At 39.0% G+C, this 26,950-nt stretch overlaps 1 long non-coding RNA gene across 1 annotated transcript in view; it reads left to right on the top strand.

Moving 5' to 3' along the window:
* LOC134423440 (uncharacterized) overlaps positions 1-22,778 on the top strand; it is a 42,097-nt gene extending 19,319 nt beyond the window's left edge. Inside the window, exons 4-5 of the long non-coding RNA XR_010029119.1 lie at positions 107-190; positions 21,342-22,778. This is a non-coding gene — a long non-coding RNA (uncharacterized LOC134423440). The remainder of the gene's footprint in view (positions 1-106; positions 191-21,341) is intronic.
* Positions 22,779-26,950: the final 4,172 nt, after the last annotated feature.

The following is a 26,950-nucleotide window of genomic DNA, read 5'->3' as shown; positions in this document are numbered from 1 at the left end:
TATTCTGAAATTATTTGGATTTTCTTACCTTTTCCTTCAGACTGCATGCTAACTTAGGAATAAGCATTAAAACCCAGATAATTTACATTGTTCTTTCTGTTTATAGGTCTGTACTCAGTTTACATCTGATGTTCATACATGAAGAATATGGGATTTTTTCAAGGGTTCCTAAAGCTGTTGAGACTTACAGGTGAGTCTTTCAGAAACTCTTGCTAAACCAAACATGTCCACAGAATTTTGCTAGATTCTATTTTCAAAATTACTTATGTTAGGGGTCTCATTCACAGTTCTAAAAGCAGCTTGGATGCTTAGTACATTAGATCTCACTGACCTTCAAAGGGACATCTAAGCATTTATGGTCAGATACTGAATGTAAGAGGAGCCTGGTAGGATTCTTTTTATAGTGTTTCATCACCTCAGTCCCTTTGAAATTACTTTAAACATTTTCCTTCAATTTAAAAAATGGGGCATGGATCTAAATCATATGTGTACTTAAGAAAATATTACCTGCAATTTATTTAAACCTTGTGGATACTCCAGGAAAAAGGTGTGTTGTGAATGCAGTGTGTTAGTAGGAAATGTGTGCTATGAATTTTGGGACAAATCTTGGGGTTTTGCCATTGATGTGTCATTTGTAGTCATTTCTTGCTGAGCTGTATCATTAGAAATCTGAGTCACATAGGCCATGTTTAAATTACATATCAGATGACCTAAGTGTTTAAGGCAAGATGGTGTAATTCAGCATCACTTTAAGCAATTTATGCCACTGAAGATCAACTCCCTCAAAGTCCTGCATCTTCCTGAGTGGAATTATTTCACCTTCTCAAGTTTTTGTTTTTACATCTCATTTTAGTCAGGACCCCCTACCTTCCCATCCCTGTCTTATCTGACTGGCTTGTAGCACTGATGCAATTACTGTCTCCATATACACTCTACTGTTAGTCTTAAAAAATAGAAAAATTTCACCTGAAACACAAGCACACCTGTTTCAGATAGTGTGTGAAAATCCTGAAGAAGAAAATCTCAGGGGACAAAACAGAACTTTGCTGAGGGGTGAGGAAAATGTTAGTCAATTATGATAATACAGTATGCTATCATGTAGTAAAATATCACACAATATAATGTTTTTTCTATTCTTTAGTGCCATTTTTATTTGCTGAATAATTAATAGGTTTTCAAACAGATTAGGTTTTCTAACAGCTTTCCAGTTTTGCTTTTTTTTTCTTTCATACCTCCATCCATTTTCCTGCAGTCATTCCCTTTCCCTTCCATCCTTATGGCCAGAGAGCTGTGCTATGACATGCTGAAAAATGTTTACTAAGGTGATTAAAAGTCACATTCAAAGTTATTGATTACTTATCCAGTGACTTCTTGCCAGACCACTATATTTATGCCAAACTGTGTTATCAGACTCTCTGCTAGCACAGCTTTAGTGCAGTGGCTTTTCATCAGTTCTGCTTAAAATACATTGAAAAACATTTTCCAGAAGCCATGCCTGTGATGTCGAGTGCAGGCTTTGCAGCTGTCTCTGTACTTCTTAGAAAGGTGAAAAAGCAATGACTTAACACTCTGTACCACCCAAGTCTGATTTTTTTTTGTCTAAGGTCACCTTATCTTTGTAGATCTTTGAAAATGATCATGAATATTTATGATGGCATCAAAAAATCAAGCAGCTTCAAATTGTTTACAACATTTTTAAGAATGTGAAGCCAGCTTCTACCATAAATCAAATGCATCTGCTAGAACTGGATGAAAATTGAAAGCTCTTTGGTTCCATCCTATCCTCTTATGTACCTGAGAGCTGAAAAATCATCAGTAGCATGATTCCAAAACACTGATGTGTGCTATATAGATAAAAGGTATAACCTGAAGTAAAGTATCAAATTAATCATTCTAAAGATAGCACATGAAAGTATTTTAATGAAATATTGATCTGAAATAGATGCCATAAAACTTGGTGGAAACTTTCAAAATGTTGAATCAGTCTGTCTAAAATTTTATCTCGTATGTTTTCCCTGCCTTTAGAAAAATACCTTCTTCCACCACACAGCAGTTCAGATGTGCATATTTGAAAAAAAGGGCACATTAAAAATGTACATAATATTGTCTTCAAATATTTGTTGGATTTTTCTTCTACAGAACCATGATTTACAATCTGCTACAAATTTAATAGCTAGATGGAGAAATAGGCAGAAGTAAACAATTTTAAATCTTGGCACTGCTGCCAAATTGGTATTTAGATTACATTTATTGTATGAAAACATCAAAATATTTGGTTTAGTTCAAACTGGAGGAATAATGTGTGCTTTAGATGAGGCACACTATTTGCCTAAAAATTATCTTGAATGAAAAGGAATACTCTTCAGTCCCCAGGACTATGATTTTCAAACTTGTTCTTGGCAAGTGCTGCCACCAGAGCCGTGGTGACAGCAGCCTCAGCCTGCGGCTCTGCACAGGCTCACATGTCAGGGAGCAGACCCTTGCATATCACTTGTGGTATGTGGATTGCAACTTGGGAGTGCTGTGTTGAAGCTCTTAATCCATTAAAATGCAACTGTGCTAATAAGCAATCCGATTTAGGGACTACAGTGTCATTTTACCTCTCTTTGGGAGGTTTCATATTTTCTGTATTTGGTTTCTCCATTTCTCCCTACCCATTAAATGCTACTTGCTCTGTCCCTCGGTTTTTCACTGAAATAGTTTTGGCTCAAAAAGCATGTGGGATTTTAGGGTCTTCCCTGTTTCATGTTTTAAGAATAATTCAGGGACCTGTATGCTCAGAGGTGCCTGTCCACTTTGCAAGAGGATCTTTGTTGTCTGCCATAGATATAGTTCAGTCCATTCAAGAAGTGGAACAATAAACTCCATTTCTTTTCCTCCTGCCCACTGTTACAGACAGTCACAGACCCTCCATCCCTGAGCAGCATTGCATTACAATTCAAGTAAACCTCCTTCAACCAGCATGCAAGCCTTCATCAGAGGGCAGAACGCTAGTCTGAGAGGATAATAACTGAGATATTCTTTTAATAAGGACCATTTCTAAATGTTAAGAATGACTTGTTTTAATTGAAGGAGAGGAAAGGAACTCCTACCAAGAGTCAAAGAGATCCCCCAGAGCTCTCCGAAGTCTTCAAATTGTCTTGTATAGAAATGCCTGAGTATCAGAAATGAACGAAGGTTAAAAAATCTTTCAGCCATCTCACTGTAAAGTTCATCTGAGGAGGTTATTTTCTTCAACTGTTAAAAATTTTGCTTTAGTTTAAAATGAGATACCTGACCACTCTATTTACTGAAGGCAAATCATGAGACTCATTTCATAGACCCAACTTTTGCTGAGTTTGTGTAAGCAGGGATGCAGAATAATTACCATTCATCCATTCTTTTCAATCTCCTATACAATATCCACCTGTTCTGTCAGACAGCAGGAATGTTTGCCACAAATACAGACTACTGCAGTGACAGCAGCAGGTGTATGGCAGCAACAACTAATCAAATCAGCTGAATTGGAGGTGTGAACCACATTGCACTTCTGTGCAGTGAAAATGAGCAGAAAGGACAGAGCTAAACGGTGGGGAATTTTTGTTTTGTTTTATTTTTATAATCTTGCTTTTAAATTATAGGCAGTGCAACTGCTAAGTGCAAGAAGAAATAATGAGGACTTGAAAAGAAAATGACACTTCATTGTTCCTGCAAAGGACAGGGAGAGTGACATAGGTATAAGAGACACCCATTGTAATCACTCTCAAAAAGCAAGGCATGGGTTTTGATTTTCCTAAAGAAGCAAATGCAAAAGAACTCTTGTCTGTACCATATGACTCATGATGCTTCTTTACCAGGCTTAAAGAGAATTGAACTTGAGTAATAGCACCATTAGAGCTCTTTACCAGGAGCTAGTTCCTGTGGTTTCGCTGGGTCCAGCTGCTGATGACTCACAGAGGAAGTGGCAGAGATTAGGTGCACAGGGAAAAAATCAGAACAGCTCAGAAATAAAGCAAATCAACCAAGCATTACCTTTTGTGCACAACAGAACAATGGCTTAACAACTAAGGTTCAAAATGATCTGTCTTATTCCCCTCATTTGTGCTATTCCTGTTGGAAGGACCACCAGGAAACATGTGAACCACTGTGGAATACACACTGTAATCCATGGAACATCTCAATTAATATTCCCTCTTGACTACAGCTAGAACAATACATAGCATCAAGAAGTTTAATCTCCGGCAATAATGCCTTTTGTAAGATCAAGAGGTCTTTCCATTGAATTAAGGTTTAAATGAGGATTTTGAAAATTAGTTGGATATTGTGCATAGTGTCTAGTGGTGGCTACAGGTTCCAAAACTAGGTAAAATGCAAAGACACAGTCTGGTTTTCATTAGAAATATTGTTGTTAGTAGTTTCTCCTTTGTAAATTGACATTGGTGCCCTGTAGAAGAGAATTACTTCCCCCAAAATGATTTGTTACAAACAAATACATCCAAGATTATATAAAATTTAAACATTGTTTCTGGTATTCGGTTTTGTGCTACAAAAAAAGTATGTCCCCGGCAGAAAAAAAGTTAAAGCATCTAACTTAAAAGGGAAGGTACAGTAGGAAATATTCTGGATCTTGTTTAAATTGCTGTTGTACAGTAGTGGTGCTGCTGCTGTTAGATCACATCACTACAGTCTCACATATGTAGCTCAGGGGATGTTTTCTTCTTGGAAATTGCAAACAGTTTAAGCTCTAAACTGCTTGGGGAGGACAACTATTTTGACTAGATTTTACCAGTTCTTTAAAAAAACTTTTTGAAAATTAGTATTATGTACTAAGAGCACCCTAGAAAAAATATTGCTGATTTTGTTAGATCAGCAATTTATCCCTTGTTTTTAAAAATAAATTGGAATAGAAAATTTCACCCACATTCCACTTCTTATTTTCCGTAAGAATTTCAGAGGCAAGATCAGTTAGTAATTATTCAGAGATGCCTTTTATAAACATTTGCTGTAGTGATTAATGTACAACAATTCACAGCCACCGAGATTATCAAGTAATGCACTTTACTTTACATGTTTACCATCAGCTGGCATTTCAAACCCCACAAGGTGACTCTGTGACATTGGTGCATGGCCTCTGCCACACAGGATTTTGAAAAGGCCCACACTACCCTGAGCTTCAGGTGTGCTCCAGCTTATGCAATAAGCACTTGAAAAAATACTGCCAGTAAAACAGATGCTTCTCCCGGTGTTTTCCTGCATGGAAACCAAATATGAATTCTCTCCATGGCCTCTGTTCTCCCCAGTGCCACGGCTGCATTGTGTGCAGTGAGCAATAACGGCAGCGTTTGAGATAATGACGGCTGTGCTGTGCATGGGGAGGTGCCAAGTCTGCAGCACATGGGGTGCCCGGGGGTGTGTGGGGTGCTGCTCACCTGGGGCACCGGGGGCCCTGGGGAGAGCTGCACCAGCTGTCCTGGAAGGCATGGAAGGCATGGAACTCCTCTTCCCTGAATGCAGCCACATGGCCTTCATGCACTGCAAGAGCACATGGATGGATCGGGTCAGTTCATTTATTTTCTCCCTTATAAGTCCATTATTTCTGTTTAAATATTTTCAGTCATCTCATCCACATTGACTCTTTGGCACATAGGTGAAGATGAAAGAGATGAAACCTTATTCGTGTCAATGCCATAAATATAGATTGAGGGGAGAGGGGAAGTGAAATGGAGTTAATATGCATTAGAAATTGTTTCTTTGATACTGTTATGCTATCCCTTTAAGATATGCTAATAAGAACTTCTGTCAATACAACATCACTTAGTTGGTTTTCATCTGGACCTTAGAGCACAACAAAATTATTAGTACATAAATCTCTACTAATTTACTCTAGATTATGATTCTTTCATCAACATGCACATATAAATTATATCATTAATCATAATGATTTCTTTCAGTATTCATATGTAGTTTCTTGGGAATCCCACTGTAATTCAGCATGAATTAATGTCCACTTATTGGAAAGCACTACCTACACTGATCTTTCTATGGGAAAAAACCAACAACTGTGATGCATCTTAAACTACAGCCTAAATGACCGGGGTGCTGGTAAACAGCCACCAAAGGAGCGTCGCCGCAGGTAAAGGAAAGTTGTCTTAAAATCAGTTTGTTCCAAAGCTCATTAGGCCAGATGGCAGCCTGTATTCCAGGAGCACATAGAGCACTTCTGAGGGGATGGGGGGACTTCTCTCTTCTTCACCCTGCCCTGGGGAAGAGCAGTGTGAATATGCAGAGTGAGGGGAGAGCTGGAGCAGGGGGGCATTGCTGAGCACTGGAGGAGACAGTGCAAAACCATCTGCTGCACTTTTTTGACAGGGCAGAAGCAATCATAACAACTCCATCAGTCTTACCAGGTAACACTTTCTAATTGGCCTCACCGATAAATTTTGTGGAGACAAGCAGGAGTATTCATCCACTTTTCTGCAGAGTGGATTTTAGCCATGAATTTCATGCTCTGAAGGCCAGCAATCTATGGCTGGCCATTGTTTGAAGAGGTCAAGGACCTTTGGGTGAGATGCCTTGGCCTCAGTTTCCCTCACGTAAGAAATGCAGCTGCCTCCTTGAGAAGTGCTGTGCCCTTTCTGGAGGTGAAGTAGGATACTACTTAATCTAGCTATCAAATATATAAATGGAACATACATATATACATATGCATGCTTCATAAGTGAGACAGTGAGGGGGAAAAAAAGGAACTTCTGACTATAACGAAAGATTCATTAGGAAAAATGAACTAATCAGTGCTCTCCAAGGAGAAATTCATTCTGTTTAGGAGGCCGTACCCTCTGCTGCTGCACATACTTAATATAATTTATATTATTATTTAAATCACTGCGTAAATTTTAGATACTTTTAAAAATCAAGTTAATGGACCATACTTTACTGCTTAGCATCATTTATATCAAGAATTAGTGTCTGTGGAGATAATATACGCTAACACAGAGGAGAAAACACAAACAAGCAAATATCATAAAATTCATCTGTAGCAGGGGCTTAAAATACAGCTGCAGAAATGAGCCCTTGGAAGAGTTGTGTGTTGTGTGGTACAGCCTTTCCTTTGAGCTGTGTACAAGATACTCTTGAACCACTTACCACCACATAGGGGGCCCAGCCTTGCACCAAGCTGTCATGGCAGAATATTTATCCTACTGGGAAGTGTCTCCCTCTCCTCAATTGGGATGCAAGGAAGACAAGAATCCAGCATAGCTTTCCTGTAGCCATAAAATGAAGTGGAGATGGCAAATTAAGGAATTATTGGGGAGAGCACAGGTACCTATAAAAACTGCTTAGGAGCTGAAGAGAGAGGCTGAGGCACTTTAAATAGACACAGCCTAGAAACAAAGAAAGATGGAAATAGAGGAAGATAATGGGAACCTGAAAGAGTGAGAGGATCCTGGCAGCTGAGATAAATCCAGGGCCCTCTGCTGAGGGCTCATTAAAAGACAGAATATATTCCCTAAAATGTCTTACCTGTACCAGGCAATAAAACAGCTGTGCATCATTGCTTCCTTCAGGATAGCTGTGCTGTATTTCATTCTTTTTTTTTTTTTTAACAAGGAGCCCAGTTTCTCAAGCTTTGACATAAAGTCTTTCAGAGCCCTGGATCCCTGTCAATGTCATGCTGAAGCTCAAGTGACTGAAGCAATCCATCGTGCTGCCACAGGAGAGTGGTGCAGAGCTGGGACAGCCAGGGGGATGCAGGAGACACAGGGGAGGAGAGGGACAGACCCTGGGAGGTGGGCAGCACCTGGGAGGGGGACACAGGTAGTGCTGCTGTTAGCACTTCCTATTTTATAGAATCATAACATGGTTTAGTTAAAAAGAATCTTAAACACCATCTAGTTCCAACCCCTTAGCCAGGGACAGGGACACCATCCACTTCTCATGTTTTATGTTGCTTCTGAAGAATAGAAACGTAGGTAGAGTGATATCATCCTTGGAGTGGGGAAAAAACAACCCCACAGCTGAGTCCAGGAGGTGTGAGTGAGGGAATCTTGAAGGTAAAGGGTAAAGTAGAGACATCACCTCTTGTCTCACTGGAGAAATTGTCACTTACCCATCAATGAAGCTTCCCTTTCTGTGGGGAGGGTAGAAGATTTCCACAGATTTAGGCACTACTTTCTGATTAACTCATTATGTACAATTTAATTAAATATGGTCCTCCAATAAAGAACAGTTTGGAGTTGAGAATGTTTTTCTTTTGCTCCTCATAACTCAGGCCTAAATTCATCCATATTTCATATTCCCTCATTTGCAGTCTGCTTTCTTCCTGCCTGACTTCTTACCTTTCTACTCAGTGAAAGTTGTGGGGTTTATCCATCTAGCAAATGCATCTCAAGGCATAAATTCTTTGTTGTAGCCACAGATGAAAAAGTAAGCTTTTATTAACAGAGATTAACTTGGGCCTCTGACATCTTACAGCAGGCCCTAGCAAAGTAGATGTAGTCAAAATCTAATTTTGAACACAGAGATCAAAATACATAGGCTGCACATCATGACATTCTCTTTGCACTGGCTAGAATTATGTTCTGCCAAGGGAACAGTGAGAAAAGCTGCTTGCCATTGTGGTGATTTATTCCTACTTAAGGTTGGCTTCTTTGAGAAGTGCAAGTGATTTTTTATAAAGATGTGTATTTCCTTGCAGTTTGGAACCCCAAAAAGCCTCTTAATTCTTGAATGTGATGTTGGACAGTTTTTTTCCTTTCAAAAAAACTCCCAGCAATTCTTTTGGTCAGCTCATTTAATACAGCAGTAATTGTTTAAACAAGTGCTGTACCTATATGATGAGTTGCTGCCCCAGTGGCTGCCTGCATTTCTGGGTCACCTGGCAGTTTTGTATGAGCATTTTCATTGCCTATACACAAATAATTTTCTTTCCTGATGAATTCGCAGGCTGCTTCCTCAGAGTCTCCCTATGTATCATCTGTGTGTTACCCAGTGGCTGAAGCTAAGTGGGTAGATTGCTCACAGCAGTGCATTTCATCCATGTCCTTTGGTTTGGGGTGCAGTGAGCGCTTCCAGCTGTCCTGGAGCACCTCCATTACCTGGGCTCGGGGCAGAGCAAATAGCATTCTGGCCGCAGTCTTCCAGCAGTAGATTAGTGACAGCAGTAGGCAGACAACTTCTGTCCCCAGGGAATATTAGAAATCTAGAGCTAGAAATAGATGGATTAACTGAAATGCAACCCAACCTCTGATCTACATTATTGTCTCTCTTCTTTATCTCACAGGGGAAGCAGAGATAAAGAGTGATAGACACTGATAATGATGGAAGTCCGTGATAATACACTGAAGTGATAAACTTCTTTGTGGCCCTCATTGTGCCCAGTTGTCTTCAGCTGGTTATGAGCTCTAGCCTCAAGCTATTTACACCATGATCAGGCTAGTAATTAGCAAAATGTTTAATATAATATAGAAGCAATTAGGAGGTGATAACACGCAATTAAGATGTGTTTTCAGATTAAAGATTTTATAGTGCTCTCTTTCTTGAAAAGATAAAGTGCCTATCTCAAAATGTCAAACTGCAGTGATTTAATCTGAGTTATTTTCAATTAATATGCATGTATTCTTGCGATGTGTTCACCGTTGTTATTGACATTGATAAATTAAGCTCATCCCAGCAGAATTTATCCTTGAGTCGCTCTATATTTCCTGAATGTCAGTTCTTTATTCGTATTTTTTTTATGCCTACAAGCTGTGCACGATCTAACTCTAAGTCCCTTGATTCATCCCTGGGATTACAGTAATGTGTCAGTCTGAGTGGAACAATAATCTGAAAGGGCATTGTTATAAATAGTGTGTTAGAATATAATTGTTTGTCATGTCGTTTCTCCCCTTTAAATCCCTCTGAGTCCTGTTTAAGTAATTTAGACAGCTAGAATGACAAGAGTCTTGAGACTTCACTTATAGAGTTGTCCAACCAGTCTTCAGCCTACCCAGTCTTTTGAGACTGTCTCATCTGCAAAGTAGGAAGTGCAAAGAACAGATGAGTTCCGACTACACTGTGGATTTGTTATGAGATTTTGCTCAGGCCATTTATAGAACAGTGTAAATGCTACTGATACTAATTTTTCCCTGGCTAGTCAATGAAAATTCTTAGACAATAGAAATTAGGGTGTTTCCTATCGTCATTTAGGAAGTTAAAATCCTAAGGATGCTTTTTGATGAAGTTCCTAATTATAAAAATTATCTTAAAAAAAAAAAACAACCTTGACATGGGAAAGACAGGCTTTTATTATTGTTTTGAAATGGTGCCAGCTTTTTAGCAAAAGTAATAACATTTCCAAGAAAAAAATTGCTAGAAATAAGTGTCCTATTAGATCATGCTGTCCAGTTTGTGAATCATACAGGATTATTCTTTTTAGTGCATTTTTCTGCTATTTGATTGTCTCTAGATTTTTCTAGACATGCAATGAAGCATCCAAACATCAGAGGATTTGCACACAGCATGTATCAGAAAGGTTTCTCTCAATTTAACAAGTATTTCCTTTCCTATTTCTGCTAAGTATTTTCCTATTTCTGCTAAGTATTTTCCCCATAGCTAATGCTAATAGTTTTCAAATATTTTCATTTCTGTCTCTTCTCTTGCTCTTTCTAGGGTCCACTTAATGATATTTTGTTCATATGTAGTTGCAAAAGGCAAGTTAGCTGACAGTCATTGCAAAGCATTGGCTTTGTGTCATGCAACTGTGATTAAACTCTTTTGAGACCATGGATTTAGCAGGGTAAGATGATATAACTCATCACAGCTTATGCTGACTGGCCAGTCACTGTTGTCATTTAGTGAGGGAACCCAGTTCTTCAGAGGGCTGCTGGAGCACGTTTAAATGTTGCTGTTTGATAATCCCTGACTCACTGTTGGCCAAACCAGGCATGTTTGATTCTTGCCTATAAATAAGCATCTGCAATATTCTTCATTAATTCTGAGGACCAACTTCCAGCCTCTCAGTGTCTCTCAGGTAAGTCACAGGGGATGTAAAATAAAATGCAGCTCCAGGTCTGTGAGTACCTGGGTGTCCTATCTTTCAGATCACCTTCACAGAATTTTTAAAAGACAGGCAAAGAAACAAACAATATAAAAAAAGGAAGCTGCCAAAAAGCTGTAGAGGTGTCATCTGACACCACTGTTCATTATACAGAAAAAGTTATTGACATTTACATATATAAATTATCTGGGGAAAAGTTATGTGAAGACTTGAAAAAAATACTTTTTATTGCCAAAAGAAAAAAGAAAATTGTTAAAGAGTCTCTGCTGAAATTTATGGGTGAGTAGGTAAACATCTCACTGTATTTGAGTCAATGGGGGAAGATCAGCTTTTCTCAGCTGTTTGACTTGTCAGTACTATAGGCAGATGAAAAGCAGTGACAGTGTAGCTGGCAAGTCCTAAAAGCCTGTCTTTTTCCTTGGATCAGCACGAGATATATGACCAGTTATGTTCTGTCTATGCAGAGAGCCTTGAACCACAAAGAATTACAGTATTTCCTTCTCCTGGTCCGTGGGTCATTCTGTGGGAGTAGCTTAGCTCAGGGGACCATGGCTGGGACTTGCTGGATGCATCATCCAGAAGGGATGCAGCAGTGTGTGGGAGGTGGAGGCTGCAACATCTGGACAGGTGTCCCAGCCTGTCCCAGCTGCGTGCTTCAGCCAATCTTGTCCTGCAGTGGGCCACCTGCACTCCAGCATGTCAGATTTTGGGGGGGATCCTTGCAAGTTGACCAGGCAATGCATGGGGATCAGTGGAGCAGCCACCTTTTCAAAGACCACCCCATCATGTTCATCCTGAAGCACAGGAAAGCCTCTGGTTTTCCATGCTCCCTCCCTAACCAAGTAGTAGTCCGAAGATAAGTAAGGTTGGAAAAGTACAGGCTCAGAATAAAAGTTTCTAATGTTGACTGTTTAAGACTAATACATAAACAAATATGGAAACCACAGAAGTGGTTAATGACATTGGGATATGCACTGAGAGAGGTACTTCTGTGCTTGATTTGCCTTCAGCTACAGTTATAAGATTATTTTTACAGTATATTTTTGTTTAATAATTTTCTTTACAGGCAATCCATCAATGTCATATACAAAGCTTACCGAATTATGCCACTTCATGTTTAATAATAAATAATATTTCCAGGAGCTATTATGAATCTAAGTATGGTTATAGTAAGGATATCCAATAGCTACTTAAACTTAGATTTTTCGAACTTGCAGACTTGATTATAATGAAACCTAGCTATGTATTAGTTTTAGCTATGCTTCGAACAAGTTCTTTTGCATTTTACTAAAAACAATGTGCGTTACAAAATATTCTGAAATTGTGTTCGTGGTCCTTATATTATTTCCTCACAGATGAGAAAGTGCCATTTAAAATAATGTTACAAATAGTGCTAAAGTGAATTTTGATTGTTGTTTTTCTGGGTTAATTTCTACATTATTCAAAGATTACTACAGAGACTAATAGATTTCTGCATTACTCTGAATTCAGAATCAGGCCCAATATTCCTTTCAAATGGTCTTTCCTGTGTGATGTAACAGGAAAATGAAAAATTTTCACTAGATCAACAGTGTCAGCCAGTAAACGAAAAGGCACTGTTCTTTTTTTCTCATGTTTGTTTCTCTGTTTTCACATTTATATAATACACATTTAGGAAAAAAGAGGAAAACAGATTTTAGCGGCGCTACCTTTGAACCTTAGAGTTGCTTTCCAACACTTATTGCAGTACTAACAAGCCACAGGTGTACACTACAGGAGCGGGTGAAAATGTAATTGAGGGGTATGATGACAGTTAATTGTCCATAATGTATTTATCCCAAGATGCACTTATGCATCTGTTATATATTTAGATATTTGTTTCTAGTAGCTTTGGTGATACTTAAGCAGAGGGGCATCTATATCTAAAAGACAATAAAAAAGGAAAATGCTATCAAGGGGCTCTAAAGTGGCGAGACAAAGAAAGTTCTTCTCTTTTTCACTGTCTCTGAAATGAATAGGTCTATTTATTTCAATGGGTTTTTTTTCCACATATGCCATATTAAGGTTTGAGTACAAAAAATCTTGACTCCTGTTTCTGGATGTACTACAGAACTGAATCACTTGATTACCTGTAGGCATTTTAGTAGTGATGTATTTTGATATTTGCCTTTCTAATATAGTTTCTTCTCTGTTTCAGCTTTTTGTTGTTATAAAACAGCTTTTCACAATAGGCTAAAGTAGTGTCTATTCACCCATTGACACGTAGAGGATTTATGTGTGGGAGTAACCCACAAACTTCCCCTCCTCTTTATTGCCTCCCTCCATGCATGCCTTGAGAATAGATGTGATAATTAGTATCTACTTTTATCTATATTTGTATGCCATCCAGACGTTTGAGAACAACAAGTCACTGTATTGAAGCGGTGTCCCGAATTCAAATTGCAGTGATAGAGCTTGGATGACTTTGGAAGATTATACATTTTTGGGGCCCACTTCTGCTCTCTATGAAGTCAACAGCAAAACTGTCACAAGGGTCAGCAGTGAGGGGAACTGGGACGCAAAAAAAATGAGGTTATTCTTTTGGGGCTTTTTCAACAGGAGTCAAATAGCTGAAATCAAACCACACATCTTTAAAATATGGTGTAGATTAGACTAAGAACAAAATAATTTTAGGGAAGTGAATAGTATCAGGACACTCAGTGAGTGGCTGATTCTTGCAAAGGTTATGAGGTAAATGGACAAGCTGTATGAGGGGGCACCTTGTCCCACATCAGGCAGTGGGAGCACCGAGATCCCAACCCAAGTTTCTTAGGAAAGTTGACCTTTCAATCAGGCTGTCTTTCTTGCCATGAAACTGACTCTGCATTTGGGTTTGTTTGCAGAGGCTCCCATCAAATTTAACAGTATTTTATAAGGGGAGAACAGTAGTCCCCATAAATTGGGGCCTATATAACCACATTATCTTAAAAGACCAGAGCTCAGTTTATATCAGAAGCTGTTTGGTCATTTGAAACTGCCTAACATTAGCATCTTAGAAATATTATCTGAAGTTGCTGAAAATTGATATTAACCTGCTGCATGCTTGGAGTGTTCTGATAAAATGCAGTTGCTGTGGTAATTGTTATATTATGTTCAGAAAAGTGCCAAGAATATAATTGCTTGCAAAATGACTGTGCAGTTCAGCTTTAATCTACATGGCAAAATTGTTTACTAAAATAAAAAAAACCTTTCCAAGTCTTTGCATAAACAAGTATATTAGAAGTAGACTCTTTATTAAACTTTTAACACCAAAATTATGCTCACAGTTTTTTAACCAGATGCTACTTGTAACATTTCCTGTTTGTTAAAAACAAAACCAAAAAGCATAGAGCACCCAAGAAAACCCAACAAAAAACAAAACCCCCAAAACACAACAAACCCAAACCACCATAGGATGATTTCCTTAAGAATGTTCTCTCAGGTATGTCCAGAATATTAATTAGGCCCATCTATTTCTGTCGGATAATAACAATGTCCAAGAACTGAATGGAATCTGTGACCTGTGAAAGGGCCATTCATATGCTTTAGTCTGCCTTAGCGCATTCCTTAACAAGTGAACATAGACCTTTTTCATAGTCATCCTAAATGTTTCAACTGTGTGTTTCATGGTTTGGTTCTTGTGTCTCCAAAACACATAGCTTAGCTTCCCCCCCCCCCCCCCCCGCCCCAGCCCTTACTTTCTTTTCTTTTCTTTCTCTTTACTCTCACTTTTTTGGTTTTTTTTTTTTTTTTTTTTTTTTTTTGGTCTAGTGGGAAGTATTCCATGCTCTCCTCATTTAAATGCTTATGCCTTTATGGTTATTTTTACTGCCATACCTATGGGGCTTCTTACTTTATTGCCTGTAGCTGAAGGATATTTTAAAGGAATTAAATTTATTCAGTTTAAATCTTCAGGGGGATACAACAATATCTTAAACAATTAGCAATAATTAAAAAGCATCTATTCGAACTGTGCAAAAAGCAAATAGATTTAATTTAAATACAGTAGTCAGGACTAAAGGTTTTTTTCATTAAAACCAGTGAGGGTCTCACCTCCTCCCAAACGCTTCATTATTTTAGGCAACTTTTCAGCAGTTACTTTTTTTAAGTGTTTTGTCAGTTGTTGGTTCAGAGCATTTCCCAAAGTGTTTGCATCAGGCATTACCAAAGTCTCTTCAGAGCTGACCTAGGCACACTGTTTCATTGCCTAAACTGAGGGTAGAGATTGAGCTTTGGAGCCTTAAGAGCCTGTTCTGTTTAATTTGCCTCTTTCTGTGTTCTCCTCACTGGCTGTACTCATTTATCTGCAGAACAGTAATCTAATGGAGATCAGATCAAATATATCTAATTGCTGTGTATCCTAGTAACTATAATAATTAAAATAAATAACAAAATGACACCAGAAATATTTTACAAGGAAATCTCTACTGAGTGTGTGATTGATTGTTAGATTTGGTTGGATTGGCTCTAGTGACTCTCCTTTGACACAGTGATATGTGTAGGCAGAACAGTATTCACAAGTGGTGTGAGTGCCAGAAGCAGTTCCTGCTGTGGCTGCTCACCAGACGTGGTGGAAGCACCTTCAGGTGGGACTCCAGAAGCTACCTGTAGTTCGACCTCAGTCAGAGCTCCTTCCCAAAGCAGCCCCTTGCATTTTGCTTGGCTAAAATGCATGCTTAGGAATGCAAAGATAAATCTGGGACATTTTAATTTGTGTTGCTATGGGGGAATTAGGGTGCTCATCCCTTGCTTGTGTCTGCTCTTCTCTGTCACTCTCTGTTCAAAACTATGTTCATAAGTTTTTTGAGGGTTGTAGCACAATAGTAAAGGGTTACTGTGTGACTTAAGGACTAATGGTAGTAGTTCTAAGTCCCTACGTGGTCACTCTTGGTCTCAAGTACAGCTCATGGATTAGAAAAAAACCACTTGCTGGCACATGATGGAGGCGAGTGCCTGGCAGCCAGGGAAAGGGAGCATTTCGTGGGGCTGGAGCTGAGCAGCAACTGCTTGTGCCAGTGGAGAATAATGTCTGCAGAACTGCACCTTCCCTGGGTTGTAATCAAAATAACAGATTCAGACCAGGAAAGTTTTGTTTGCATAGTTTGTCAAGGTGCTTAAAAACACATGGATTCAGGTCTTTTTTTTTTTTTTTTTTAATTAACAAAAAATGTATATACTTAGCTAATGGGGTTTGGGGTTTTTTCAGCTCAGAGTCTGGGGATATATTCATAAGGAGATGAAACGGAAGGGATAAATTCTAGATAGTGCCAAAGAAAGTGACAGCTATCTACATGAGCAAAATTTCTAACAGTGCCTCACATCCACTGGAAAATGCTTAAGAGTCCACAAATAGAAAAAGGTTAAAAACTACTGACCTAAATAATTGGTTCAATTTTCAAGACTGCTGAGCATCCAACTGTTCTCATTGATTATAAACAGATGATGATAACGAATAACAGCTCCCATAGTTGATGAAAGGCGTCTTTTCTGGGGAACTTGTCCACAGATGCTTAGAAGGATACATCTAATACAAGTCTTTGATAAGGAGGAACGTTTCTCCCTTGGTTGTCTATTCTGTATGCATAGCGTACATAAATATTTTTGCTTTCACTATCTTGCGTTTCTTAGAACTCAGTTTAGAATTGAACTGTAGCTGATAAGAGGAAGCATAAGACAAGATCTTATTTTTATGTGTGGATTGTATGCTGCCTCATGCTTCACTCCTGAAACAGCTTTCATATTTACTGTATTGCTTGACCACCTTCTTAAAACTTCATAAATTCAACATCCTATAATACAGAGGAGTTAGAAAAAATTTATGAGAAATGGGTTATATTTTTATACCAGCTTTAGATCTTTTCTTGGTTTCTGCATCCAGCCGATTTTGTGTTTTGATTCCATATTGTTGTGGTAAAAACAGAAGAGCTGTTTACTGGGAGGAAAATTACACCAAGTGGTAACAAGAGAAGATTTAAGCTTGCACTTTAATTTAAAATTCTGAGCACTCTTCTTAAAGTTTTTCTTTTTGATGTTGTGATTCATATACTTCAGATCTCTTGGGTTTTAGTGCTTTGTTTTAATTAATCTTTTGAAAGTTCTTGCAAGATTGATGGGGGCAGTGAATTTTGTCAGTCTTGTCTTGCAATACTAATGCTTGTGGCTGAGAAGAATCTAAGCTGAAAATACGTGGAGTTCTTCAGTCTAGGAAGATTGAGTTAGAGAATATCTAGGCACACTTGAGATTCAAAAGCCCATGGGCCCTGATGGGCTGTACCCATCCACAGCGGGGCCACTCACGATCATCTTTGAAAGGTCTTGGCCACCAGGAGAGGTGCCTGAGGGCTGGAAGAATGCAAATGTCACCCTGGAGCTTCAAAAGCGCAAGAAGGAGGGCCCAAGGAACTACTGGCCAGTCACCTTCTCATCAATCCCTGGAAAGTTTATGGAATGTCTCATTCTGGAGGTCCTGTCTATCCACATGGATGACAAGAAGGTGATTGGGAGTAGTCAGCATGGATTCACTGAAGGTAAATCCTGCTTGTCCAACTTGTTTGCCTTCTATGATAGAACTTCCAGGGAGGATGAGGGGAGAGTAGAGGATGTTGTCTACCTTGACAGGACTTTGGACACTGTTTCTCACAATGTCACTGTAGGCAAACTCAGTGGAAGTGTGGACTGGATGAGTGGACAGTGAGGCAGATTAAGACCTGAGTGGCAGATCCCAGAGGATTTTAATCACTGCCACAGGGTCTAGTTGGATGCCTGGCAACAGTGGTGTCCTCCAAGGTTCAATACTGCACCCAGTACTGTTTAGCTTATCCATCAATGACTTGGATGAAGGGCCAGATGCCTTCTCAGCAAGTTTGCTGGTGACACAAAGCTTGGAGGAGTGGCCAATGCCCCAGAGGGCTGTGTAGGCCTTCAGAAGGAGCTTGAGAGGCTGAGGAGATGGGCAGAGAGGAAGCATCTGAAACTCACCAAAGGCAAATGCAGGGTCCTGCACCTGGAGAATATTAACCCCAGGCACCAGGACAGGCTGAGTCCTTGTGTCCAGCAAGGGAATTAAGCCATACGAGAGGTGGAGGCAGTGACAGCTGTGCAGGTACTGCACTGGCTCTTCTCACATACTGCTCCTTTTTGTGACACCCAAATGCACTTAAAACCATCAGCTTCACATTGTGACTTAAAGAGAACTTCTTTAATACATACTTAAGATCATCCTCTCCATTCAGAAGAGGGAGCCAGAAAAACAAACCCAGGGAATCCTGAGTGCTGTGGAAACAGAAAGGCTGCTGAGAACACACACATGCAAATGGCAAATTTGATTACAACGATGGGCTGTCTGCTTTGCAGCTCCTGGAAGCCCACCCTCAGCCATAAAAATGCAAAAATAGTGCAACAGGCAATGTGGCAGAACAGGGCTGTCTGTATTCATTCACAATTAGGTGTTCTATTCTGTTGTCACCAGATGCTGCCACGCACATTACACAACAGAAATGGGATTAGCAGGAATAACAAAAACCTGTCAAAGCACAAAACCATGGCCTAGTAGTCCTGACAAATTAAACAGCCTACAATGAGTGCCAGAGCATGAAAATCACTCACCCTTCCTCTACTGTCTCTGAGAGGTAGGCAGTAAATGCTTTCTTAAAGGCCGGCCACCATGCAGCCAACACTAGTTGTAGAGGAAAAAAGGCGTTTTCAATTCTGATAGAGCGTAAATTAAGGACAAACCACCTTAACATAGTAGCAAATATCTGAAAGATAGATATTCTGTTAAATGCAGAATAATTCACATGGTCCTGGCATGTCTTAAGTGGCCCATGTTACAAACCCTGTTATAACAATCCATTTCCACACGTAGGAGCTTCCATGGAGTGCTGTTAGTTTTATTTGTATTTGTATAATGCAAGATAAAGTAGGCCCAATAGCTACGTAAAACTCGTGTTTTGCTAACCGTGCTCATGCTGGTGGGTCATCAACAGGGGATGTTGGAAGATTCAGAGGATGAGACAGGATTCTGTACAGAAACTAACTCCAAGGGAAACCAAATGATGAGTTGTATTACTCTGGAATGGCTGCAGTGCTCATAGGTTTTTAAGATAAAAACAGAAAGTTCATGTCTGTTATAGCCTGTTTTACCTATTTTGAGTTTAATAATGGTGTCATTAAACTGAGCAGCCAATTGTGCTTGAAATTTTTCTAGAGATATATGACAAGTTGCTTTTTGTAGCACATTGTCCATTCTGCATCAAGCTCATGTCAAAAGCAGTGACTTGTAACAAGCTTCTTCACATGCTTTTTTCAAGGTTTCTTTTAGTTTTGTGAGTTGCCTGTCACTCATCCTGCCTTAATATTCCCTGTAGATGGTGATCATTGTCTATTTCTGTTGCTGGATCTTTTTCTCTGAGCCACTTTCAGACATTATTTGCTTGTCCTAAACTTGGTGAACGTTTATTCTTGTAATAATCTCAGCTGTACAGTTCTTCATTTTTGCTATGTGTGATCTCTAAAACCAGAAGGGATGTCCACATCTGCTATAGGGAAATAGGAGCTAAGTGGCTGAAAAATCAGAATCTTTAGGCAGTATTTTACATGCCACTTTCACAGTGTACTTCCCCCACTCTTTACTTCTTTAGTCTCACTTTTCTTCCTCCCTCAGGGGTGGCAGATAAGTCACTCAGCTTTAGTGTTACTGTAAGTTTAGATGACCAATTCAGCAAGGGTGACAAATGCTACTTTCTTGCCTCTTTCCTGACCCCATAAGATTTCCAAGATTTCTTCTGGGAATTACTTACAGAAGATGTATTTCTTCATCTGTGGCACAAAACCCATTTTTCCCCTTTATTTCCGCCCTCTGAGAAAGTCCTTGGAGTAATAGGTAAAATGTCAAAAATAATTAAGAAAAATACTGATATACACTGTGGCAGAGAATTATACCTTTTGAGATGGTTGTTGCCATCATCTGTAATCAGTCCCCTGACAGATATAAATACCAGCTTTATCACCTTGTTTTAGATGATGATGTGTTGAATCAATGTTGATGAAGACTGTATTTTGGCAACTTCAGTTAAAGGGAAAGAATAGTTTCAATTGTGAAGCAGAGAACATAAGTTCAAAGTAAGTACCTGACACAGAATACAGACATTTCTTTATATAACATCTGTTTAATCCTGTTCATAAAAAAATCTTTCTCATATGAGAGAAAAGGACTGACAATAGCACAGTTCTGTCCCAAAAAAATCCTAGGTGCTTGCTTTATTGCCTGGCATGGAGACCAGTGAGTATCCAGTGAGTACCCGTGCCCAGGAGCAATGTATCTACTTTCTGGGCTAAGTGGCTACTTGGATTATTAAGTGTTTATGTCCTTAAGAAAGAACCTTTTTGTCCTGCATCTTAAAAGAAAAGATCATATTTATTTTCAGGGGAAATGTATCATGACTAGATTTATAGTACCATGTGCTCAAAGATCAAATTGCATGACTGCAAGCATTTATATTTTTATTTATAGGAAATAATATAAAGGAACAGGAAGCTTACATGCAGCTTAAGTGTTTGGCATTTATCTTTTTCAAAATGCATTAGAAAGGCAAATGGACTTGGAATGCCAGTTAAAAAGCTAGGATCACTCGCTGTAATTTATTACTTTGTACATTTAGGTAGATTCAAAGTACAAGTTATGGTGCCCGCAGTTCAACTGCTCTACTATATTTTATGAAGTACAAGGTAGCAATTGGTTGCATAAGGGACTAAAGATTTGGTGCTAAATCCTCGTCAACTTTTAAGTGATACGTCTGTATTCTTTGATTTTTTTAAAAAACAGCTTTAACAGCTATGTCTACATAGTAAGGGTGTACCTTAACCTGGTTTGGAATGGATCTCCATATAAAAAGCCTTGATTCCACATGCAAACCTCTGTAGACCCCTCAGAATTTCTCCAGACTTTGGGAATTCCAGGATATTGGGACAGTGCTCAGGGCCAGAGTTCTCATGGTCTACATTACACTTGAAAATTTCCAAAATCCTAAACAGAGGCATGCTGTGTTCACATGATGAACAATCCCTCAAGCAAAATGAGTGTAAACTGCTCCTTCAATTGCTCCTTCAAATCTTTTCTATAAAAGCTATATTCTTCCAGAAATTTTTCTTGAATTTTGCTGGTATGTTTCCACCTCTCTTTCTCTTCCTTTAAATATCTTTTCTCCTTGTCTATCTATTTAAAGCAGAACTAACAAAGGAGCAATTATCCAACAATTATTATTATTTGCATCACAGATGCAGCAGGTCTCTGATGACAAGCAGTGTCTCAGTGTTCATTTTCATTACACAGGCACAAAAATCCATTGAAGCAACTTGGGAAGTCTACACATTGCTGCATTCACAGAATTCTGCATGCTGGAAGCATGGAAAACTCCCTGACACTTGAGATGTGCATGGACCCTCATGGAACATGATATGTGACTATAATCTAATACGTGTATCAGGGAGCTGAGGGGTACATTGTCTTTTCATGTCAATGTATCAGCAAAGTCCCCAGAACTAATTTCTGGAAGCAGTAAGGAAAGCTGACAGAGCATAGCAAAGCTGGAGACTTTTTCTTGTTGCTCAGCAGACTGTGTTGAGTGGCTGGGCTCAGCAGAGCACCACACACAGGCAGGCAGTAAAAATTGTTGGCATCACCAGAAGATTACTGTTATCTCTGGAGGACTGCCTGTCATGTGGATAGCTTTCATGCACAATATGATGTGTGGTATGAAGCAAGTTCTGTGTGTTTTCAGCAAGAGTGCAAACCCAAGAGCTGCAGAGCATATCTTTGCAAAAATGGCTAAGGGGTAAAAAAAAAATTGCCTCCTGGTGCCCCAAAACCTGGTTCCACTGGAGCTTCTGCAAGTACCCCTTATCCTCACTTCACTACTGGCTCCACACTGCTTTGAATCAGGCTTTATCCAGTGGGTATTGCAAAGGCTAAGTCTACCTTTGAATTTTAGCTTGGATCAGATGGGTACTTCTAAAGTAGGTCTTGGGATCATTTCCATTGTTTATGCTTTTGCTTGTGTTAAGGAACTGTCTCAAGTGCATGAACTGGAATTTATTTTGGATAAAAAATAAACCAACTACATCTAATGCACTCCAGAGAGAGATAGGTACGTGTTCTGTGGGGTTAAACAAAAGATCCTCCAAGGTAAAAAGAAAATTAAAACTAAAATTTCTTGTAATGCAGCTTTCTGGTCCTCACTGTCAATTGTTTTGCTCTAAAAATCTTTCTCTGGTCTGCACTGTTTGCCAGTGTGGATGTAGCCTTAAGGCTCAGCTGAGCTTCTTTTCCCAGTGTAGAAAGATCTTTCTGATGGTTTCAGAAATTGTTCAGTCTGTCTGTGGTTCATGTTCTTAAAGTGTGAAATAGGGAAGATAATACTTAGCCATCTTTATCAAACTGTACACATCTCAGATGAATGCCCAAGCAAGTCCAAAGTGTAGTAATATTTTACCTACATCTCCTCCTACAATTTTCTGTACTATATACATATATTTTAAAGTTACTAATCTGAACTGTAAAAATACACCCAAGTTGATGGCAGTGCACATAACCAAATCCTCTTAATATAAGCTCATGTTGGTTTCCCATATGATTTTTAATGCCTGGTTAATTGTTTATGGATCAGTTTCCACTGAAATGCTGTTTATGTGTGTATTTAGAAAGGTGAAGGAGAACAGCAGCCTCTATTGGGGTAGCAGACAACTGCTAAATAAATCTCTACTAGGTAGGTACACTGTCACCCAAAATGAAGCATAAATAATGAATCAAATTTTAGGAAGTATGACCTTAACTAGGCCAGTTTGGTGCTGTGAATGTTTAGTGAGGAAACAAAGACATGAAAACAAAAACATGCAGTGTTTTGTTTCAGCTGTTTAAATAATGCTCAATTTTTTTTCAGTGACAATTTCAGGTCAGTTGGATTGTTTTCATTGTAATTAAAAAATAAAGTACTCCTATCCAAATGAAAATAGATTTAGGTTGTTTTTTCCCTCATTTTGAAAAAACAGAGGTACTTAGTAGACAACATAGGAGTTGCTTAATACACTGGGATATCAAGTCATTTTTGTGGAATTGCAAGAAAACATGATAAAACACAATTTGCTCTTACTGTTGTTGGCACTACTTTGAACTGGTTGAAGATGCATTCCTTATTATTCAGATATATTTTGCTTTCTGTGTTAATATATGACAAATATACAACCAGTGTTGTAAGTCCTTGAACTATTTGAGATTTCCTTCAGTATTTTAAAATTAAGTTTGAGCCATCCTAATTTCCAGTGTGTGTTCTCATTGGCAGCATGATGTTAATAAATCATCAGAGCCCCATTGATCAACTGGCTTATTAAACACTGTACAAACAGCAAGAACAGCCCTAGTCTTTGCAGTTAGGAAAGTTAATTATTTCACACTGAACAGGTTATTAAGTTCTCTCTAGCCCCAGAGTTAAAACAAAAAATATTCAGAAGATGTTTTTGGGCAAAGAACAAGTTTGGTCAGTCTGATCCCAGATTGAGCAGATCTGTTCCAGGTGAGGCCATCACTGCCTGCTCTGCTCAGAGCTTCAGCTTCTACACCTGAAAATGGGGGAAATTATCTTGGCCCTTACAATGTGGTTACAGATTGACTGGATCCCATTCATTTCAACTCATTTTCTACTCCTGCCATAGGATAGCAATTCCCAAGTGCTGCAATCTTTAAGCAATTATCTTAGACTTCAGTCTGACTCGGCTCATTACATGTTTCTCTGCTCTCCATTCCCTGCTCATCTTTCTTTGATGTTGCATTTTTTACATTACTTTTCCCCCATGCACTTGTAGGATTCAGCCTGTATTTGCCTTATTAAAACTTTCACTATCTTCATAATGAACTGGCTCCATTTTCTCATTTCATGTAATGAAAAGAAACCACTGTCAAATAGTTAACATTAATGGCACAAATGTCTGCATCTCACTAAACAGAAACACTTAGATCTCCACCTGATAAATTTAGTGTAATTTGATCTAACTCTGTCTCCTTCAAAACACCAGCCTGGTACCTAAATTAGGTCTTAGATTAGAACTGTCATCAAGACTCTTTCCTCTAGGGGAAAACAGAAATATTTGGAAAATAATTCAGTCCACACAAGGCAGATCACTAAATACAAGGTGAAGGTATGTGAAAACTCTCCATGGAGTCCTGACTTCACATCCTTTGCAGAAGGAACATCCATAAATGTCATATTCTTCAGTGTGCCAAAAAGGTAATGCTGAGAAGATAAGAGAAAGGGTCTGAAGATCATGACTGCCATAGAGATGAACAAGCACCCATTATTTATTTTCTGAGACCAGAAGTGTGGGGATTAATGCAGGCAGCATGCACAGCCCCAGAAGGATCCAGAATGGTTCTACACAGTGTGAGCCTGCATGCTGTGATTATTGATCCTTTATGGGGCAGGGCAGGAGGCAACTGGAAAAGTTCATGGAAGAGAAATCCACCAAGGTCTGCTAGTGGGAAGCCTCTAAGCTGCAAATTTCTGGCAAAGTTTTATGGCGGAGTATCACTAAATGTTTGTTCCTTGCTTGTATCAATTCCCAGGCAACCCTGTGGTCACTGTTAAGGCCAACAGAGCTGAACACATCTTACAGAAGCTGGTAAGACCTATTTTATAATATTCAGTACCTCAGCTAGCTGCCTTCACTTGGTGGAGAGAATCTGTCTCAGTTCACAAAGTGTGGTTATGAGGTCTCTGTGGGGACCTACTCCTGGGCCTGCTCTGGCAGCCAAGTTGCACCTATGCAGTGGCTTTTGTTAAAATGAAGTTTCTAATACAGCATTAAATTGCATTTGAAATGAATGAGCTGATAGAAATGCTATCCCAATGATCACATTTCAGTTCAGCAAGACTGGATTTCGTTTCATTTGAGGGAGCTCTGATCTAATTTTGTGTCTTCCCAGCAGATTTTTATTTCTCCTAGTTGGCAGTGTACTGGGCTACATTCTGGTAAAACACACAAATATTTTCTAACTGCAAACCATCGTGTTTCAGTGGTCTCAGCTTTTCAGATTGTTATCTGCAACTGTTATTACTATGCTATTGTAACCACCACTTTTTTCCGGATTGAATGTGCTGCTAGTGAACTCTGCTCCCATGGATAGATTGTGAGCATCACCTTTAGTAGGATGGCAAATGTTCTCTGCTAAGCCATGGCCATAAAATGAGCATTGTTTCTTTGTATACACTGACAAGTGAAAAAAAGAAACTAAACTCTGCCTTTTTATTAATGGATGAATGATGTGAATTAAAATATTTGACCATTTTAAAGCATGGAGTGTGGATGTGCTAAGTTGTTTGTGGGATTGAATTTCTAATAACTTTTTTAATTGGAGGTTGAATTCAAGTCCAAATAGGCAGATCTAAACAGCCATTTAAACCAGTAATCACACCACTAGGCAGATCTTGATGTGTCTTCAATAATTAATCTGGGCAGATATCCTTAAATAATTCAGTGATTTTTAATTAAAGAAAATAGGGTATTTAGTTGATTTTTTTTTAGTCTGGGGAATATTTATCAACATGATTCCATGCCTTTACTTTTTTTCTAATATTTTTTCTTTCCCTGCTTGGTATTTTACGACTTTTGGATTCTTTCTTAGCTAAATATTTTCCTAAGAGCAGAGACTTTGATTTGTAAATGTGAATGTGATCAATAAAAACTTATGGCTTCAAAGTGTCCTTATTTATATTTAAATCCTCCCTCTCACCTGCTGTTTGTTGCTTTTTAGTTATGTCACCAATCCCACTGGAGCTCAAAAAATTTAGCTGGTCCTCTCTAAACTCCCAGACATGTTCTTTTCCCATGTACTCTTTCGTCCCTGCAGCTTCTGATGTAAAACAGATTTAAGTTTGTGTAGAGCAGAGGTCAACATGAAAGCCTAAAACAAAACAAAAAAAAAGCTGGCATTCAACTTTTAGCTCTGGTTCTTATTATAACTCAAAGCTCTATTTTAGTAATTTAAAAATGGTAGTATTGTTCTACAACCATAACCTACCTTTCACCGAGTTTCTTAATGACTGTGATGCCCGGTTGAGATAAACTTCTAGACTGGCTGATGAGCATTTGGAAGAACTGCAGGCAGTTGTGCCACACTACTAAAACAGACAATTATTTTGCAAAATTATCTCTGTGAATTTTACATTTATTTTGCTTTAGATTATGGCCAAGAGCAAAGCTTTGAACCCATTTCTCCTATTCCTAAGCAGTTATTTGCAAAATCATGACTTTGGTGAACCTTGGTATGGGTAGTGGGAGCAGTGCTACACAAGATCCCTTCAGGGGCAGATTTCCTAAAAGTTTATTGCCAAATGCTTCAAACATTTATTATTTTTTTTTAAGCAGACCAACTTTTCAGTTCTGTATTTTGCAGTATCACATCCCGTTCTGAAAGGCTCTGTAAATAATTCTGAGTTAAGTGTTGAATGCGGATTAAATGCTGCATGTTATGGCTCAATGTGCTAGTCCATTTACCAGTGTTGTGTGTATGTACCCAGCCTTCTGCATTTTTCAGTGTTAATCAGATGTAAATAGCAATTGGAGGTGTAATTCAGTGTTGTGCTTAAGGTCATTAAACCCTGTGGTAATGGGTAAATCCAGAGCCTGCTGTGGCCTTATCAGGCAATCTGGCAAAGAAGCCAGTTCTGTGTCACTGAGACACTGTGAGCTGGACAATGGCTGCATCCCTGCTAAGGGACAAAGCCCCACTGTATCAATTTGCTGTATTTTAACCTTAGAACATGTCTAAGGTGACAGGATCTAACCTGGGTGCCCACCAGCCTCTCCTCTTCCAGGGAGAGGAGTGTACCCAAAACAGCCCTAGAGCTGCTCCTCAGTGAGCACCAAGAGTGTTTGTCCTGCTCTTCAGTC

Source organism: Melospiza melodia, chromosome 12 (genome assembly GCF_035770615.1).
Source record: "Melospiza melodia melodia isolate bMelMel2 chromosome 12, bMelMel2.pri, whole genome shotgun sequence".
Classification (NCBI taxonomy): Eukaryota; Metazoa; Chordata; class Aves; order Passeriformes; family Passerellidae; genus Melospiza; species Melospiza melodia.
The sequence above is the reverse complement of the archived record's forward strand: the minus strand, read 5'-3'. Positions and strand labels throughout refer to the sequence as shown.